Source organism: Tursiops truncatus, chromosome 12 (genome assembly GCF_011762595.2).
Source record: "Tursiops truncatus isolate mTurTru1 chromosome 12, mTurTru1.mat.Y, whole genome shotgun sequence".
NCBI lineage: Eukaryota > Metazoa > Chordata > Mammalia > Artiodactyla > Delphinidae > Tursiops > Tursiops truncatus.
In genome coordinates, this window is record NC_047045.1 from 66,914,223 (window position 1) to 66,929,713 (window position 15,491).

The window sequence follows — 15,491 nt, forward strand, 5'->3', positions numbered from 1 at the left end:
GTAGTGAGATATTCTTGAATTAAAAATAAAATTCCTTTCAGTATAAGTACATACAACCAGCAAATAAAAATGTTGATTAATAACTCCAGTTATAAGGAACTAAATGAAATGACCTTTCATTCCCAAATATATATTGTTTATATTTCAAGCAAGTAAAGCTATCTAGAATATCAAGAGAGGACAAAGTATGATTAAGGAGGTAAAAATACAGCTGGAAGTTGAAGGCTGAATATTGCATACATTTGCTTGTATGTCCTTGTGTACAGCTGGATTGAGACAAAAGTAATATTTACAATCCTAATGCTTAACTGTAGGCCTGGTACGTAGATAGGGCTCAAAATATTGCCCAATATAAGTTGCTAAACTAATTTTTATTTTTGTTTTCTCAGGACAAGTGAATTTGTAAATGTGAATAACAAATTGTCTTATTGATACTAAGAGATCTGTTGTACATAGGAAATGAGATTACTTGTTAAACTTTCATAAATTATTTAAGAACATGGACTCTAAGTTTTCTAATTGTATTATATCAACTGAATGAAAATAGTTACAAACATAAAACTCTGAATCTAGAAAAAGCAATGAAAGTTTTCCTTTGTGAAATGTAGTTTAAGCATTCATGGGATGAAATTTTCTCAAAAATTAAAAAAAAAAAAAATGAGCCTCACCAAGATTGTCCATCTCTAGAATTGAGTAATGATTTTAAATAAATTACAAGACAGACTTTTTAACGGTATCATTTGGTATGTACTCCATAAGAAAATAAATTGTGTCACATACGTCAGATTCTAATGAGGTTAATAACTCTTTTATGGGTATGTCACATACATGTACACAAAATCTCTGAGACTTGACTTCTTCAAAAGAAAATCCTCAGCTGGCATCCCAAAATGCAAAGCAATAAAGCTGTGTTCCTTGTGAAATAACAGTAAGTTAGTTATATTTACTAAAAAGTGTAATTAATATCATTGCTGGTATTTGAAGGAATTGTTTTTCCCTTAGGTTTTACAGATACAGGTTTGCAAATAAAAGGATTTAACTAAAGATCCAAGATACAAAAAAATGTGAAACACCAGTTTCCCAGCTGAATATGAGAGAAACTGATAGGATATTTTTAAAATAATCTTACTGACATAAAATTTCCATGCCATAAAAGGGACTTGCTGTAAGTAAACAACTCAATTTTAATACATTAATAGATGTATGCAGACATCACCAACATCAAGTTTTAGAATATTTCCATCACTCTTCAAAATTTCTCCATGCCCATCTAAGGTGAAGCCCTGTGCCCATTTCCAGTCCTATGCAACCACTGATCTTCTGTCTGTCTCTATAAATTTGCTTTATTCTGGAAATTTCACACAAGTTGCATCATACATATAAGAATCTTTCATGTTTGGCTTCTGTAACTTAGCAAACTATTTTTGAGGATCATCTATGTTGTAGCACGGTTCAATACTTTGTTCCTGTTCATTACTGAACAGCATTCTACTATGTGGATAAGTCATATTGTGCTGATGGACACTTGGATTGTTGCCAGGTTCTGGCTATTAAGAATAATGCTTCCATGAATAATGCTCCCATGAAAATCTACAACCAAGTCTTTGTGTAGACATATTTTTCATTTTTCTTGGTTAGATACCTGGGAATGGTTTGCTACATCATATGATAAGTTTATATTTAATTTTTTAAGAAACTGCCAAAGTATTCTCCAAAGTGGTTACGTCATTTTACATAACCAGTATCAACATACGAGGGTTCCAAATTCACCACTTCATCACCAACACTTTTATCATCTTTCTTTTTGATTACAGCTCTTCTAGTGGGTCTGAAGCCATTCTAGTACCTCCTTTTGGTTTTATTTGTATCCCCCTAACAACTAATGATGTTGAGAATCTTTTCATATGCTTATTGACCACTTGTACATCTTCTTGAAGAAATGCCTCTTTAAATATGTGTCTATTTTAAACTGAATTGTCTTGTTAATATAGAGGAGTTCTTTATATATTCTGAGTGTAAGCCCTTTATTAGACATATAATTTGCAAGTATCAATATTTTCTGCCAGTCTATGGTTTGTGTGTTTCACATTCTTATTGATAATCTATTAATTCTTTGTCATACAAACATACATAAATTTTATTAAACTAGCAAGTTAGAAGTAACATGGAGGTCACTCTTGCAACATTAAAGTTACTTCATTGCTTCAACTTAAGTCCTTCAAGAAATAAAATGTAAAAAATTAAAATATTTGCCATTATAAAATTATTTAAACTTCTTAAATCATGTGAATTTCTTTAATGACTTTTACAGGCTATATATGTCTTGAAGAATAAAATATTATAGCATGGGAATAAATTAAGATCTATTTGGGGTACTCATCTATGAATTCTTCATTACATTAGTTCAACTAATAACTATTAACATTTAATTGAGCTTGATTCCAAGCATAAAAAGGCTAAGTAGGGCTTCCCTGGTGGTGCAGTGGTTGAGAGTCCACCTGCTGATGCAGGGGACACAGGTTCATGCCCCGGTCCGGGAAGATCCCATATGCCACGGAGCAGCTAGGCCCATGAGCCATGGCCACTGAGCCTGCGCGTCCAAAGCCTGTGCTCCGCAACGGGAGAGGCCACAACAGTGAGAGGCCCACGTACCGCAAAAAAAAAAAAAAAAAAGGCTAAGTAATCTGAAACTGAATATGTATGAACTAAAAGTCTTTTGATTAAACCCCTTGTACAAAAAAATATATAGTAGCAAAAGTCTTATTTCTAAAGAATCTTATGTAACTCATAATTTCTCACAGTTGTTAGTCATCAAGAATATGTTGTATTCATAAATTACTACAAGTAGGGATGTCACATGAGATAAATGTGAAATGAATACATTCTGGTCCCAAATTCTCCTTTACATTCAGGAACACATCACTTTCACCCAGTAAGATATCTCTATTTGGAGTTACTTTTGTTTTAAAGGGTTACTAATCTCTCAGCACTGGTCAATGCAGAAAATTTAACTTTGCCTCTTACTCTTCATTAAAATAAGAGCTTCCCAAATTGCATGCTAGGTGGAAATAGCGACTATTAGGTCACACTTCAAATAGATTAATCCAGATGAACAAGTGAGATAGCTAATGTTTAATGTTGCCCTTGTTTTATATTAATGCAATATTTAAAATGATATGAATTTTCTTGTCTATATACTTTATGATATGTAGTGTGGTTTATGCTTGATAAGCAAATGAATAAATAAATGCCCCAAAACCAAGTAGACAGAATTCATGGATTATAACAGATGGAAAGGAACTGGGAAAAGAAAGAAGGTTAATTTTTAAACAGGTTGCCTTTTCTATACCATATGTTTAATCATATCATATCAGTAGGCCCCTGTGTAATTCATATATGCACAGATATTTTTCTCAGCTTAATGTTTTAAAGTCAATGAAAGGTATTAGATAATTTGTTAGGCAAATCACACTATTGTCACATCTATGATCATGTTAAATTGTATACCAAAAGAGATTATTTAGGTGGGTCTAACCTAATCACATTAGCCCTTAAAAGCAAAGAACATCTTCCAGCTAGTAGTCAGAGAAGTAAAATCACAAGAAAGACAAATGTGCAACTGACAGCTTGAAAATGGAAGGGACCATGTGGAAAACGTGAGACAAAGAACTTAGAAGAGGATGGCATACCCCGATTTAACCTGGTGAGCAGAGAATTCAGTCCTGTGCCAAGCTTCAGACGTACCAACACGGGAAGAGAATAGATTTGTGTTGCTTAAAGCTACCGCGTTTTTGGTAACATGCTATATAGCCACAGAAAACAATGTAATAGCGTTGACTCACTCTTCCCTCCCCTTAAACGTAAAAACAGGCATGCATCAAATTTGTAACCAAAATTTTTAGGAGTGCTATGAAGAAAAATAGATTTACATTTGGGGATTTTAACATAGATAGACACGACCTAGGAAATTGCCCCCCCAATATCTTTAAAGGTAATTTTCAAGAATAAGACATGCGATAATTAATGCCTGAGCCTTTATAAAGTCTTTATACATTTTATCCTAGTCTGCAATTATTCAAAATCATCAAATCTTATGTAACATTGTTTCAATGGTAATTATCTGAAGTACTATCTACAATTAAATTACAAAATTTAATTTACTGACAAAAACACCATAGCCATTTGGGAACCACATATTAATCAATGTCCACATCAATGTATTTTACCTTAACAGTGATCATGAAATGCAAATTAAAAACATAACAACACTTCTTACCCACAGAATTGGCAAAACTTTGAATTTAAAAATACATAGCATTGTTGAAGGTATGGAGGAACAATAATACTCATACCATCTTAAGGCATATGAGACTATAGAAAGAATTTGAGATTTCCTAAGAATAATGAGCATGGGCATACTCAGACACATAAATTCCACTTCTGGGTTTAAATCACACAGAAGCTTTTGAATGCATTTATAAGGAGACAAATGTCTCCTTATAAATGTGCGGGGAGTGCCTGTGGCAGCAGAGGCCAACATGAAGTTGCAGGAGCCCGAGGCGTGCTGAGCTCTTGCAAAAAAATGTTGATTGCAGTCTACAGTCTTATTTGAAATAGCAAAACAAAACAATACAAACAAAACCTAAATTTTCATTGACAGTAGAATTGATAAATTATCTAGTATTTAATATACTCCAGATGAAGGAAAATGAAGTAAAACTACAAAAACTAACATAATTTGAATAAAATGAATGCTCACAGTGAATGTATACAGTGTAATTCTAAGAGTTTAAAAACAGGTGAAAGTAAATATATGAAAAGCAAGGGAGGAGACCTGCAAGATGGCAGAGGAGTAAGACGTGGAGGTCACCTTTCTCCCCACAAATACAACAAGAATACATGTACGTGTAGAACACACCTACAGAACAACTACTGAATGCTGGTAGGGGACCTCAGACTTCCAAAAAAGTGAAAAAATCTCCACATAACTGGGTAGAGCAAAAGAAAAAAGAAAAAAAAAAAAAAAGAGAGAGACAAAGGAATCAGGACAGGACCTGCCCTCTGGGAGGGAGCTGTGAAGGAGGAAAAGTTTCCACACACTAAGAAATCCCCTCACTGGTGGGGATGGGGCGGGGGAGCTTCGGAGCCTCAGAGGAGAGGGTGGCAACAGAGGTGCGGAGGGCAGAGCAGAGAGATTCCCACACGGAGGATCGGGGCCAACCAGCACTCACCAGCCTGAGATGCTTGTCAGCTCACTCGCTGGGGCTGGTGGGGGCTGGGTGCTGAGGCTTGGGCTTCGGAGTTCAGACTCCTGGGAGAGGACTGGGTTTGGCCGCATGAGGACAGCCTGGGGGGGCCTAGTGTACCACAGCTAGCCAGGAGTGAGTCCAGGAAAAAGCCTGGGCCTGCTGGAAAGGCAGGAGACCTTTGTTGCAGGGTGCATGGCGGGGGGGCCCGCCATAGGTGCTTCCTGCTCCGTGCACTCACAGACAGTGCGGCAATGCCTACACAAGCGCGAGTGCAGGCCACGGCTCTTATCTCGGAACCCAGAGGCTGCCTCCACTGCCACCAAGGGTCCTGTATGCAAGGCAGGTCACTGCCCACACCTTCCCAGCAGCCTGTGCAGACCACCACTGCCAAGGGTCCCATGAACCGGGGCCAACTTCCCCGGAAGAATGTATGGTGTGCCTCAGGCTCTTGCAACTTCACGCCAGACTCTGCTTCTGCAGGTACTCGCCACACATCCCAATTTGACTGCTGTATCCCTCCCTCCTCCCAGGCCTGAGTGAGCAAGTGAGCCCTAATCAGCCACGGCTTTCACCCGCTCTTGCCTGGGCAAGGAACAGATGCCTGAAGGCGGCCCACATGCAGAGGTAGGGCCAAAACCAAAGCTGAATCCCAGGGGTTATGCAACCAAAGAAGAGAACGGGAACTATCCCCATGCAGCCACAGGAGCAGCAGATTAAATCCCCACAATCGGTCAGGAAAACCCTGCATCTGTGGAATACCTGAAGAGACAATGAGTGTTCCCACAATTGAGGTTGCAGACTTTGGGGAAAACTATAGACTTTGGGGGCAAGTACACATGGGAGTAAGATCAGATCAGAGTCTGAGCTGGCCCCACAATGCCCACAGCAGATCCAGAGACCTACCGAGAAGTACTGCGTAGGCAGGGATTGGCTGTGGCTCACTGCGGGGGCAGGAACACTTGACAGCTAAGGCCACAGGAAAACATCACCACTTTTATTTGGGGGGGGGGGAACTGTTGTTCTTTTTTTTATTATTTTTTAAATTTTATTTTAATTTATCTTTTCTTTTTTATGCTTTTCTTTTTAATATATTTTTATTTTCCTATTTCTACTGTACTTTTTTGTTATATTGTGTTTTTTCCTTGTGTCTGCTTTTTCCTTTGATTTGTTTTGTTTTCATTTTATTTTTAACTATATTTTCTCTTTTTCTATTTTTACTCTACTACTTTGTTGTTTTGTATTTTTTAATTTTGTTTTCATCTTTCTTTTGTCTTTACATTTTGTTTTTGATCATTTTTGTGTATTTGTTTTATGCTTTCATTGCCTTTTTTAAGTTGATTTCTGCATTTGATTTATTTCTGGTTTTATGTTGTTGTTAGTTTACTTTTTCGTATTTGTTTTATTTTGGAGTTTATTGGTTTGGTTGCTCTCTTCTTTGTTTCTCTCTTTTTTTCTTTTCTGTTTGTGAGTGCATGTGTGTATGTTTAGTTTTGCTTTCACCATTTGTCTTGGGGTTTTATCTGTTCATTTGTTCAAAACACTTGGGGTGTTTTGTTGCATTTTGGCTTTTGTTGTTTGGGTTTTTTTTTTCTTCTTCTTCCTTTTCTTGCATGCCTTGTGGCTTGCAGGGTCTTGGTGTTCTGGCTGGGGTCAGGCCTGAGCCTCCAAGGTGGGAGAGCCGAGTCCAGGGCATTGGACCACCAGAAAACTCCCAGCCCCATGGAATATTAATCAGTGAGAGCTCTCCCAGAGGTCTCCATATCAACACTACAACCTGTCTCCACCCAACAGCCAGCAAGCTCCCATGCTGGAAGCCTTACCCCAAACAATTAGCAAGACAGGAACACAACTGCACCTATTAGCAGACTGCCTGAAGTCATACTAAGCTCACAGACCCCCCAAAACACACCATCAGACACAGCCCTGCCCATCAGAGGGACAAGATCCAGGTCCACCTACCAGAACACAGGCAAGAGTCCCCTCCACCAGGAAGACTACACAAGTCACTGGACCAACCTCACCCACTGGGGACAGACAACAGAAGTCTACGACCCTGCAGCTGGCAGAAAGGAGACCCCAAACACAGCAAGTTAAACAAAATGAGAAGACAGAGAAATATGCAGGAGATGAAGGAGCAAGGTAAAAACCGACAAGACCAAACAAATGAAGATGCGATAGGCAGTCTACCAGAAAAAGAATCCAGAGTAATGATAGTAAAGATGATCCAAAATCTCGGAAATGCAGTGGAGAAAATAAGAGAAACATTTAACAAGGACCTAGAAGAACTAAAGAACAAACTAACAGTGATGAACAACACAATAACTGAAATTAAAAATACTCTGGAAGGAATCAATAGCAGAATAACTGAGGCAGAAGAATGGATAAGTGACCTGGAAGATACAATTGTGGAAATAACTGCCATGGATCAGAATAAATAAAAAAGAATGAAAAGAATTGAGGACAGTCTCAAAGACCTCTGGGACAACATTAAATGCACCAACGTACAAATTATAGGGGTCACAGAGGAAGAAGAGAAAAAAGAAAGGGTCTGAGAAGATATGTGAACAGATTATAGGTGAAAACTTCCCTAACATGGGAAAAGAAATAGCCAATCGTCCAGGAAGTGTAGAGAGTCCCATACTGGATAAACCCAAGGAGAAACATGCCGAGACACATATTAATCAAACTATCAAAAATTAAATACAAAGAAAAAGTATTAAAAGGAGCACAGGAAAGGCAACAAATAATATAAAAGGGAATCCCCATAAGGTTATCAGCTTATTTTTCAGCAGAAACTCTGCAGACCAGAAGGGAGTGGAGGGATATATTTAAAATGATGAAGGGAAAAAACCTACAACCAAGATTACTCTACCCAGTACAGATCTCACTCAGATTCGACAGAGAAGTAAAAAGCTTTATAGACAAGCAAAAGCTAAGAGAAATCAGCACCACCAAACTATCTCTACAACAAATGCTAAAGGAACCTCTCTAAGCAGGAAACACAAGAGAAGAAAAGGACCTATAAAAACAAACCAAAATAATTAAGAAAATGGTAATAGGAACATATATGTCAATAATTACTTTAAATGTGAATGGATTAATGCTTCAACCAATAGACACAGACTAGCTGAACAGATACAAAAACAAGACCCGTATATATGCTGTCTACAAGAGACCCATTTCAGACCTAGGTACATATACAAATTGAAAGTGAAGGGATGGAAAAAGATATTCCATGCAAATGGAAATCAAAAGAAAGCTGGAGTAGCAATACTCATATCAGACAAAATAGACGTTAAAATACAGACTGTCACAAGAGACAAGGAAGGACACTAAGTAATGATCAAGGGATCACTCCAAGAAGAAGATATAACAAGTGTAATATTTATGCACCCAACATAGAAGCACCTTAATACATAAGGCAAATGCTAACAGCCATAAAAGGGGAAATTGACATGAACACAATACTAGTAGGGGACTTTAACACCCCACTTACACGAATGGACATATTATCCAAGCAGAAAGTAAATACGGAAACACAAGCTTTAAATGACACATTAAACCGGATGGACTTAATTGATATTTATAGGACATTCCATCCAAAAACAACAGAATACGCTTTCTTCTGAAGTGCACACGGAACACTCTCCAGGATAGGACACATCTTGGGTCACAAAGGAAGCCTAGGTAAATTAAGAAAATTGAAATCATACCAAGCATCTTTTCAAACCACAATGCTATGAGACTAGATATCAATAAAAGGAAAAAACTGTAAAAAATACAAACGCATGGAGGTTAAACGACATGCTACTAAATAACCAAGAGATCACTGAAGAAATCAAAGAGGAAAACAAAAAATACTTAGAAACAAATGACAATGAAAACACAATGACCCAAAACCTATGGGATGCAGCAAAAGCAGTTCTAAGAGGGAAGTCTAGAGCAATAAAATCCTCCCTCAAGAAACAAGAAAAATCTCATATAAACAACCTAACCTTATACCTAAAGCAATTAGAGAAAGAAGAACAAAAAAACCCAAAGTTAGCAGAAGGAAAGAAATCAGAAAGATCAGATCAGAAATAAATTAATAAGAAATGAAGGAAACAATAGCAAAGATCAATAAAACTAAAAGCAGTTCTTTGAGAAGATAAACAAAATTGATAAGCCATTAGCCAGACTCATCAGGAGAGAAATGGAAAAGACTCAAATCAACAGAATTAGAAACAAAAAAGGTGAAGTAACAACTGACACCATAAAAATACAAAGGAACATGAGAGACTGCCACAAGCAACTCTATGCCAAGAAAATGGACAACTAGGAAGAAATGGAAAAATTCTTAGAAAAGCACACCCTTCCAAGACTGAACCAGGAAGAAACAGTAAATATGAACAGACCAATCACAAGCACTGAAATTGAAACTGTGATTAAAAATCTTCCAACAAACAAAAGCCCAGAGCCAGATGGCTTCATAGGCGAATTGTACCAAACATTTAGAAAAGAGCCTCCTATCCTTCTCAAACTCTTCCAAAATATAGCACAGGGAGGAACACTCACGAACTCATTCTTTGAGGCCACCATCATCCTGACACCAAAACCAGACAAAGATGTCACACAAAAAAAGAAAATTACAGACCACTATCACTGATGAACATAGAAGCAAAAATCCTCAACAAAATAACTAGCAAACAAAATCCAACAGCACATTAAAAGGATCATACAACATGATCAAGGGGGATTTATCCCAGGAATGCAAGGATGCTTCAATATACGCAAATTAATCAATGTGATACACCATATTAACAAATTGAAGGAGAAAAACCATATGATCATCTCAATAGATGCAGAAAAAGCTTTTGCCAAAATTCAACATGCGTTTACAATAAAAACTCTTCAGAAAGTGGGCATAGAGGGAACCTACCTCAACTTAATAAAGGCCATATATGACAAACCCACAGCTAACATCATTCTCAATGTTGAAAAACTGAAACCATTTCCTCTAAGATCAGGAACAAAACAAGGTTGCCCACTCTCACCACTATTACTCAACAGTTTTGGAAGTTTTAACCATGGCAATCAGAGAATAAAAAGATATAAAAAGAATCCAAATTGGAAAGGAAGAAGTAAAACTATCACTGTTTGCAGATGACATGATTCTATAAATAGAGAATCCTAAAGATGCTACAGAAAACTACTAGAGCTAATCAATGAATTTGGTAAAGTAGCAGGGTACAAAATTAATGCTCAGAAATCTCTTGAATTCCTAAACACTAACAATTAAAAATCAGAAAGGGAAATTAAGGAAACACTCCCATTTACCAGTGCAACAAAAAGAATAAAATACCTAGGAATAAACCTACCTAAGGAGGCAAAAGAACTGTATGCAAAAAACTATAAGACACTGATTAAAGAAATCAAAGACAATATTAACAGATGGAGAGATATACCATGTTCTTGGATTGGAAGAATCAATGTTGTGAAAATGACTATACTATACCCAAAGCAACCTACAGATTCAATGCAATCCCTATCAAATTACCAAAGGCATTTTTCACAGAAATAGAACAAAAAAGTTTACATTTTTATGGAATCATAAAAGACCCCTAATAGCAAAAGCAATCTTGAGAAAGTAAAAGGAAGCTGGAGGAATCAGGCTTCCTGACTTCAGACTATATTACAAAGCTACAATAATCAACACAGTATGGTACTCGCATAAAAGCAGAAATATAGATGAATGGAACAGAATAGAAAGCCCAGAATTAAACTCATGCACATATGGTCACCTTATCTTTGACAAAGGAGGCAAGAATATACAATGGAGAAAAGATAGCCTTTTCAGGAAGTGGTGCTGGGAAAACTGGACAGCTACATGTAAAAGCATGAAATTAGAACACTCTCTAACACCATACACAAAAATAAACTCAAAATGGATTAAATATCTAAATGTAAGGCCAGAAAATATAAAACTCTTAGAGGAAAACATAGGCAGAACCCTCTGTGACATAAATCACAGCAAGATCCTTTTTGACCCACCTCCTACAGAAATGGAAATAAAAACAAAACTAAACAAATGGGACCTAATGAAACTTAAAAGCTTTTGCACAGCAAATGAAACCATAAACAAGACAAAATGGCAACTTTCAGAATGGGAGAAAATATTTTCAAATGAGGCAAGGGACAAAGGATTAATCTCCAAAAGATACAAACAGCTCATGCAGCTCAATACCAAGAAAAAACAAACAACCCAATCCAAAAATGGGTGGAAGACCTAAACAGACATTTCACCAAAGAATACATACAGATAGCCAACGAACACACGGAAATATGCTCAACATCACTAATCATTAAAGAAATGCAAATCAAAACCACAATGAGGTATCACCTCCCGTTGGTCAGAATGGCCATCATCAAATAATCTACAAAAAATAAATGCTGGAGAGGGTGCGGAGAAAAGGGAACCCTCCCGCACTGTTGGTGGGAACGTAAATTGATACATCCACTATGGAGAACAGTATAGAGATTCCTTAAAAACTAAAAATAAAACTACCATATGACCTAGCAGTCCCACTACTGGGTATATACCCTGAGAAAACCATAATTCAAAAAGACACATGTGCCCCAATATTCATTGCAGCACTGTTTACAATAGCCAGGACATGGAAACAACCTAAATGTCCATCAACAGATGAGTGGGTAAAGAAGATGTTCCACATATATACAATGGAATATTACTCAGCCATAAAATGAAATGAAATTGAGTTATTTGTAGTGAGGTGGATGGACGTAGAGTCTGTCATACAGAGTGAAGTAATTCAGAAAGAGAAGAACAAATACCGTATGTTAACACATATATATGGAATCTAGAAAAATGTTACTGATGAACCTAGTGGTAGGGCAGGAATAAAGATGCAGATGTTGACAATGGATTTGAGGACATGGGAGGAAGGGGAGGCTGGGATGTAGTGAGAGAGTAGCATTGACATACATACACTACCTAATGTAAAATAGATAGCTAGTTGGAAGCTGCTGCATGGCACAGGGAGATCAGCTCAGTGCTTTGTGATGACCTAGAGTGGTGGGAATCAGAGCGTGGGAGGGAGGCTCAAGAGGGAGGGGATATGGAGATATATGTATGCATATAGCTGATTCACTTTGTTGTACAGCAGAAACTAACACAACATTGTAAAGCAATTATACTCCAACAAAGACATATTAAAATAATAAAGCAAGGGAATGATAAGAAAACTGAGGATTGTAGATATCTTAAGTTGTGGGAATGTCATACCTCTTTATTACATAATTCTTATAATTCCAGTTTTAAATTTGCTGTAGATTTATAAACTATATCTATTTTACTCTTAGTGCTGGGTTTACAACAAGCATTTTTAATTATCATACTCTGATTTGAAAAATTATAATGCCACTACATGTGTATATCTACAGATATCTCTCTCTCTCTCTCTCTCTCTCTCTCTATCTATCCACGTTTCCATCCAGAATCATTTTTCTTCTTCCAGAAGAAATTCTTTTAATATTTAATAGAGTTGCAGGTTGTCTGGTAAAAACTTTCCTCATTTATTATTTCTCTTAACATTTCTTTATTTCACCTTCATTTTTTTTCTTTCTTTTTTAGTTGAGGCATGATTGATATATAACATTAGTTTCAGGTGTACGACATAGTGATTTGATAGTTGTATACATTGCCAATTGATAACCACAATAAGTCTGGTTAACATCCATTGCCTTAAATAGTAAAGGGGGACAAAAGGTACAAACTTCCAATTACGTAAAATAAAGTCAGGGGATGCAATTTACAGCATGGCAACTGTAGTTAGTAACACTGTATTGCATATCTGGAAACTGGTGGGAGAGTAAATATGAAAAGTTCTTATCACAAGAGAAAAATTTTGTAACTATTTAAGAGAAACATCAGACCAACCCACTTTGATAGATATTCTAGAAAATACTTGGCCAGTACAGTATTAAAAACTCTTAACATATGAAAAACAAGTAAAGACTGAGAAAGTGTCACAGACCTGAAGAAACAAAGGAGGCATGCAATATGGTACCCTGGATTGGATCCTAGAATAGAACTAGGACAGTAATGGAAAAACTTGTGAAATCCAAATAAAGCTTGAAGTATAGTTAGTAATAATCTGTCAATATTGGTTTCTTAGTTTTGACAAATATACTAGGGTTATATGAAATGATAACTAGGGGAAACTGAGAACTATCTTTACAACTTTCCTGCAAGCTGAATTTTTTCCAAAATAAAAAGCTTACTAAAAAAATAAGAAAATATTAGTAGAGTTAAAGTGAAGCCAGAGGGGAAGATATTTTCAATAAATACATATAACAAAGGATATGTATCCTGAGTATATAAAAATCAAAAAGAAAAGGGCAGATACCTAGTAGAAATCAAGGAAAGAATAAACATGCACTCCACTAAAAAAATATATATTGAATCTAAAATAAATGTATGAAATAAATACAAGAAAAATATTGAAATCAATGAGTATCAGGTAACTGCAAGTTAAAATCACCAATGGACCTTTTTATACACTCCAGAATGACTACAGATACACTCTAACATGGCTATAGGAATTTAAATTGGTACAACCATTTTAGAAAATTCAGTATCTACAAAAGCTAAATAATAAATACATAACCTACTACTCAGGAATTTCCCTCCAATATATAAAACCAACAGAAATGAGTACATTTTGCACCAAAATGCAAGTACTAGCAGCACTATTTGTAGTAGGCAAAACCTGGAACAACCAAGTATTTCACACACCACCAAAAAGAATATAAAAATTGTGTATGTGCATACAGTATACTACAACCAGGAATTTTAAATGAATGAACCGTAATTACATGCAACAACTTAGATAAATCTCAAAAATATTAAGCAAAAGAAACCAGACACATATGAATGTCTATTATGATTTCATTTACATAATGCTCATAATAGGCAAGAGTAACTTTTGGTGTTAGAATGCAGGATGGTGTTTATCATTGGGGAAAAGAACATAGTAATGTTCTGTTATTATTTTGTGTGTTGGTTTTATGAATGTGTTCACTTATTGAAAATTTATCAAGCTATACATTATAATTTTATGATTTCCTTTATGTATGCTATATTCAATGAAATGTTTAAGAAAAAATGTATTTTTCTAATAATTAATCTTTTTTTTCCTTACCTGAGAAACAAATCAATGAACACTTACTGGGCATATTTAAAAGCCACATAGAAATACTGCTTACAGAATATTATGAAATACTTTCCATAGCTGAATGTATTTAAAGAGAACATTCACTGGCACTCTGTCTATAAGATTCTCAGAGTTTTAATATGTTTTCTCCCTCTTCAAATTTCTTCTGCCCTAAGCTTACTAACAATGATGGAGTAAAAAAATTAATAAACACGAAACTAGAAACTCTAGGTCATTTTTAACTTACAGTTTTGTTCTGTTTACTCTTATACTTACTTTGTTTTATAAAATCTGCCACCTTTTTCTTTCCAAAACTTTTAAATCTACTCATGTAGAGTAGATTTAAAAGTTTTCTTTCCAAAACTTTTAAATCTACTCATGTCCTTCACTAAGCTACTGTCTTTGTCCAGATCCCAAGCATATTTTTAAAAATTTTCATAGCAATATCTTTTCACTTTACCCTTTGATATTAATACCAAAATACCACAGTATCAGTCACTAGCGTTCATTAATTCAATTATACTTCTGACAACAATTATGCCTTACATTTGTGAAGGCATCAAGAATTCTCATAAAGTTCAGTATATTTATAAGTATTGTGTTCAGCATAACTATAGTCTTAAACATATAGACCCAAATAAATATGCAGCTTTTCTGATGATCATATCAGAAGCTACAAAAATAGTACACAAGGTTAGTATATTAAACTACTCCAAAGTTTGCTCACAGTAGACAGTAACAAATAATTCAATATTTAAGTTATTTAAAAATATTTGGTAAGTTTCCATTTGTGCCTGACAACAGCTCTTGTACATAACACTAGTACATAGATCATAATATTTTTTTGGATTAAGACTGTTAAGAAATGGTGGTAGGCTGGAGACAGTTATAATTTTTATATTCATTTAAATTATAGTATCACAGAGCTCTGAAAAACATTATATCTAATCTTCCATAAAACAAGAGTTGATAACAATGCTGAACAAATGCTGGTGGCATAAGGCCCTGACAGGGTAGCTTTGATTAATGC